The sequence below is a fragment of the Corylus avellana genome, chromosome ca1 (assembly GCF_901000735.1).
Source record: "Corylus avellana chromosome ca1, CavTom2PMs-1.0".
Classification (NCBI taxonomy): domain Eukaryota; kingdom Viridiplantae; phylum Streptophyta; class Magnoliopsida; order Fagales; family Betulaceae; genus Corylus; species Corylus avellana.
The window spans coordinates 32856273-32862272 of record NC_081541.1 but is presented as its reverse complement, the minus strand read 5'-3'; positions in this window follow the sequence as shown (position 1 = coordinate 32862272).

Below are 6000 nucleotides of genomic sequence, written 5' to 3'. Positions count from 1 at the left end.
ATTTTCACTGCCACTATTAGTTTATCACCACGATGTTGGTCACCAATTACCAAATCATAAGGATGAAGGATCCTGGTAGACAATGGGAGCTTGGCCAACATACTCTAAAGCAGGAAAGGTTGCAACTAGTCAACTTGCCCCTAGTCGGATTTATAGGTGACAAGGCACCGTGTACGTAGGCTCGATCACTTCCTTTTCACAACATGAACTAGTCCCAGGCAAATCACAGCAATAGTGAGCTTCTTGGTGATAGACTTCCTATTAGCCTACCAGCGATCATATAGGCCAATCAATGTTGAATAAGATGAAGGTAATCTCCTTCCACTTATCACCTAAATATGAAGTTTCCAATCGAGTATAAAGTGAGAGAAGTGAAAGGAGATCAAATAATGACTTAGGAATGCTACATGGATTCTTTGAAGGCCAGTGGCTCCAGGGACGGAGCCAGCTCTGAAAATGGGCAGGGGCCATGGCTAAAAAATTTAGCTGATAAGGGCCCATTACCACAAAAAAAAAAAAAAAAAAAAAGAATCCATAATTTAATTTTTTTTTACCTTTAAAATATTTTTTCTTGTAATTTTGGGAGGGGAGGGGGGAGGGGCCAGGCTCCGTCACTGAGTGGCTCAAAAGAGACCTTCACTATTGAAGGGGTCGAGGTAGAGGGCAAAAGAGCGATAATAAATTTCGTTGCTAACTTAAGCATCAAAGAATTTCTTCACAAATAACCCTTGGCTGGCAAGTTTCCGATAGTCTTATCTGCTCGTTTTGCAGGTGTTTATTGACTGAATCTGATTGTACGAAGAGCAACTAAATCAAAATTAATAGGTCAAAGGTAGATAATGATCATATTAATGTATAATTAAGGACTTGCTAGCTGCAGGAAGAGACATACAATGTTGAAGCTTATAGGAAGAATTAAACTTGAATTTGGTGGATATATCATATGTCATCCATGACATTATTTGACAACCGACGTTCCTTGGAGACCCTACTCTGACATATATAGTTGAAAGACACTATATATGGTAGAGAGGAAACATGAAGGAAGTATCCGATAGAGAGGTTTTTTATTTTTTTGTAAAGAAAATGTTGGTTCAATTGGGTGAGAGTACTATTTGTGGAGAGGAGAAATGCATGCAAAATGTTGAAAAGACATGAAGAAATTATCCGACAACACACGCTAGCTGTAGATATACATGGAGCCCCGGGGATCCCCAGCATGTCTTCCCCAGTCTCCACCTCGTCCTCACAAGTTGCTTTCCCCTGTCCTTCTACCAATTCAAATAAACAGTTTAAAACACAACTACTTGAGAGAACAAAAAAATAATAATAAAAACCATAAAAGATGAATACAATTAATTAATTAATTAGAGATGCATGACAACATTAACAACAACAAAAACACCAACACATGCATTAACAGCGAAAGAACATAAAAGAATTCGGTGCTCGTATTAATATAATATAAATATGATAGTATATATCTTATCCATAACTACATGTTATATCGTCGTCCATGTTTGGAGTTTATTATCCAAAATTACATTGTTGGCCATGGAGTGGGATCTGAGAGGAGACAACTCCAGATGAGGTTCTTTAATTAATAATGGTAATTTGTGAGAGTAGATATGTAATTTTCCATTAATTCTATGAATCCCATGCAAGCTAATATACTTCTTTTTTCAAAGAACTTAAATGTACGTACGTTGATATTCAATCAAGATCTTCAATCCCCGACATATATTAAGTAAAACGTGTGATATTGATAGTGTAAAAGAGTGATCATCACACCATAACAACAATGGACATCCTTGCACCCTACAATATTCATGCATGGTGATAGCTTTCATGTCGGTTATTAGTATGAGAAGGTGAAAGGGCATATGAAAGCTGATAAATAGAGATAAAGATTCAATAGTTGATGTACATTATTTTATATTATTTAAATTTTTAAAAAGACGTGTTAGTTTTGACTTTATATACACTTTTACATACACTAACTTTAAATTCAGATCATGAAATAGATAATATGAGGTAGTACTATTGGTTATTCATTAATTCATTCCTCTGTCTATTTCAGCCTGATTTACTACTAAATTTATATATGTTATTACCGTATACAACAATGATAAATAATACAGAATCGAAGAAAGAGAGAGCAAGAGAAAAGCGAGACACATATTTACTTAGTTCGACAATGTACCTACATTTACAGGAGAGTGTAACTGTATTTCACTATTAATAATTTAGGGTTACAATATAACATACTTATAGAAAAATCCTAATTGTACGGATGTATTTCGAAAAATTTCAAAATACCCTGTACTCTACCAAAATAGTCTCCACTCCGTTCCAACTACTCAGCCAACTATACTAGTATTTCAATATTATTGTCTGTGACTGAAAAAATATAAGCTATTTGTTCCCACACTAGCCATAGGGAAGTATCCATTTGCCATGTTCTTTGCTGGGAATTTCTGTAGATGAGTAATCTATATTGTTTTTATTTTAATTATGTTGATATTGGCTTGCAAAAGTCCATGGAAAATAAGAGATTATTAGTCAAGAAAGGAAGGTGTGCTTGCTCTATCATATCAAATCATGTTTAAAGAAGACCATGGCTAGCTAGCTAGCTTATCCTCAAAGAGTGATCATTATTAGACATTGCACTTTATCTCTGCCGGCTTGGTCAACTCAATTAATCCCCTAATTTAGCGTGTGGGTTCCTGAATATAATTAAGCAGGACATATTAAAATCATTAAACCACGTGATCGTCCAAGTTCTGCGGGACAAAACAATCGACATGTTTGTTTCTTTTCCTTTAATTGTGGATGGCGATTTATGAGATAATTGGCTATAAATTTTCTTTAAATTGGGTCAAAGAATTTTGATTAGTTCAATTTTTAAAAAAGTGTTATGTGGTTTTTGAGCACGTAAAAAGTATATGATGTTAAAAAATATATTACACTTTTAAAGAATTAATTAATTATAAAAAAATGTTGAGAAATAGTCCTACATTATTTGTGGACAAAATCTTGAGCATGTTTATAAGGAATATTGGGTGGGCAACCATTTCTTATTGAACTGGTTTTATCAGATGAGTTAGACCCGCGAATTTCTTCATGGTGTCAAAGCCTAGTCCAATCTCACATTGCTGGGTATTAAGGAGATGGACCATTTATAAGGGTGAGAAGAAACCTTAACTTTTGAGCTAGCTTTTGGGTTGACTTAGGTCCAAGACCCATTTCTAATATACATCTTGTTGATTGCATGTTTGTCATGGTATCAGGTCTTACCATAGGACGAATGGGGGCCATAACCTGGATGCATGTTAGAAATGAGTCTTAGGCATAAGTCAACTCAAAAGCTAGCTCAAGAGTTAAGGTTTTCCATCACCCTTATAAATGACCCATCTCCTAATTAATACCCAAACAATGTGGGACTTCTAATAAAAAAAAAAAAAAAATAATAATAATAATACCCGTATGAAATTATGAATAAACTATTTTCAGATATAAATTTTAAAAAGCAGATGCAAATAGTCTTATAAAGATTACAATATCGTGGTTGCAGACACCGACAAGACATCTCAAAATTCTTTGCCTTCCAATGTTTTGAAACGTTCTCAATTGTACATCAATAAAAATTATTTTCCGATATGATCTATATATATATATATATATATATGCATTATACATTTACAGTGAATATATATAGATATAATAACATATTTATTGTTTGATTTGGAGACGAAGAAGTAATGGTTGAGAGACAAGGCTCCTTCGAAGAAATTACGAAGAACGTGGGTACGTGGGACATTTGGGACCAAAATGCAGAAAAAGAACATGAGGCCAACTGTGAAGTGGTACGTGTAGATCATGTAAAATCTCCCCAGCTCCTTCTTTCAGATTGAAGTGAAAGACAATCACTTCTTCATCAGTCATCCTCTTTCTTTCTACATGTGAATTTTGTCCCCGTTTTCATCAAATGGGTCCACTTGTTATGATTAGGGCATTAAATCATGAACAATGCTAGAGAAAAGGGAAAGAAAAAAAAAAAGAAAAGAAGTTCCAATAAGGTATCGTTTTCTCAGCATGCTTAATAATCTGAATAGTCAAGGAATAATAATTAACTAGCTACCATTATAACGGTAAGGACACTTGAAGATCATATTGATATATATGGTGCAATGAGTAGATTCATGCGAAAGAGCAGTTGCATTTTACCCGTTCGGATAAAGCTTTTGAATAATATCTTCTCAGACTTTTTGATCACCTGTCCAAATCAAATGAGCCTGAATGCTCTCTCATACATGCAATACAGACAACTCCGACCCTTGCATACACCCGCGTGTTTCAAGTGAGATGTTCATGTATTAGGATCAGTGCATGCCGACTAGGACCCATGATTAGCTATAGTATGAGCTTTCAAGGGAAAATTAAGTACCCGAAGTTGTGAAATTTTACTCATGGTCATAGCATATCGCTTATCTAACTCATTTCAAGTCCGTTCTTTTTATAAGCTTATCAAAACAGATCGAGGTTCTGAATTTGAATGTTGTCTCTGTTATTTATCTTACATTTTAATTAAATATTCAATAATGGGCCGACAATAATATTTTTCTGAAAAATGGGTCGTTTTAGGACAACAACAGAGGAAGATATTTATTTAGGGGGGGCTATGGGAGTTGGAGAAGCAGTTATATTGGAGAGGTGTGGGTGGCAGAAGAGTTAATTAGTGGGTGAAAGGAAAAGAAAACAAAACATCATTAATAATGAAGGGAAGGGACCAGCTAGCCAGATGCAGCCTTTGCTTCCCCTGCTGGTCCTACTGCATGAAAAAAGCAGTTACTATAATAAAAGCTACACCAAATCAAAAGAAAATCAATGGCTTGATGATGCTTTGGAGCCTTTGTTTCCAAATTGTCAGTTAGCTTGGATAGAGAGAGCTCATAGGGGTATCATGCAACTTGTAATCCATGCATCATGCATGCCTTTCCTTTTCCATTTGTCCCAAAAAGAAAGCACCAAAGAAAATTAAGCCACATATATATATATATATATATATATAGAGAGAGAGAGAGAGAGAGAGAGAGAGAGAGGACTTGTAGTCAATGAAGTAACTGGTGATCATGTCATGTGGCTTGATTAATTGACAAAAATATTGAAAATAAAGTATGCTAGAGGGCTCTTGATTTAATTACAACATTATCTTTTATTTTAAGTATATCTTAAATTGATATATTATTTAAGTGGGTGCAATTAGATAACTATCAATTTTTTTTTTGTTCTTCCCTAAAATTTTGAACTATATAGCCCTTAATTTTTTTTTTTTAATAAATTCAATTAAGGCAATTACGTACGTACCCTCACTCAAATGTACGTGGCTCTCCTTACTTTTAAACTCTTTTAGGTACACAATTAGTACAATGAACAAAGTACATTTAAGTGTACAAACCAGCTGCATGCATTATAAGTTCAAAGAAAATGGAAAATCAAGGTTTAAATAATTTAAAAAATGCAACTTTATAAATTGTATGTCATATATTTCTCAACTTCAGGATAATCCTTTCTTTTTTGAAATATTCGCATAAGAGGAAGATGAGAATTCGAACTAGTGACCTCAGCCGATAATCCTTTTTATCTCTTAACCTTATCATATTATCATGCAAAGGCGTTTTAAATAAATGATTTATATCTATTTTTTACTCTTTTATTCAGCCAAAAAAAAAAAAGAAGAGAAAAAACTAATAATAATCTGATGATCCGTACACTCCTAAGTACCCCCACATTCTCTGACAGACAAGCTATGCTGCTCGAGTGCTCTCCTTTTGGATACACCTTTTTATTATAATTTTTTAAATGCACTTTGATTTGGGTTGACCCATGATCTCGTTTTGCCAAAGTATGTGCAAAAACAAAGCGTAATTAAGATAAAATCGGGTTCGGATCATGTAGAATAAATTAAGTTAAGTTTAATTTCATGTTGAATTTGCGAAT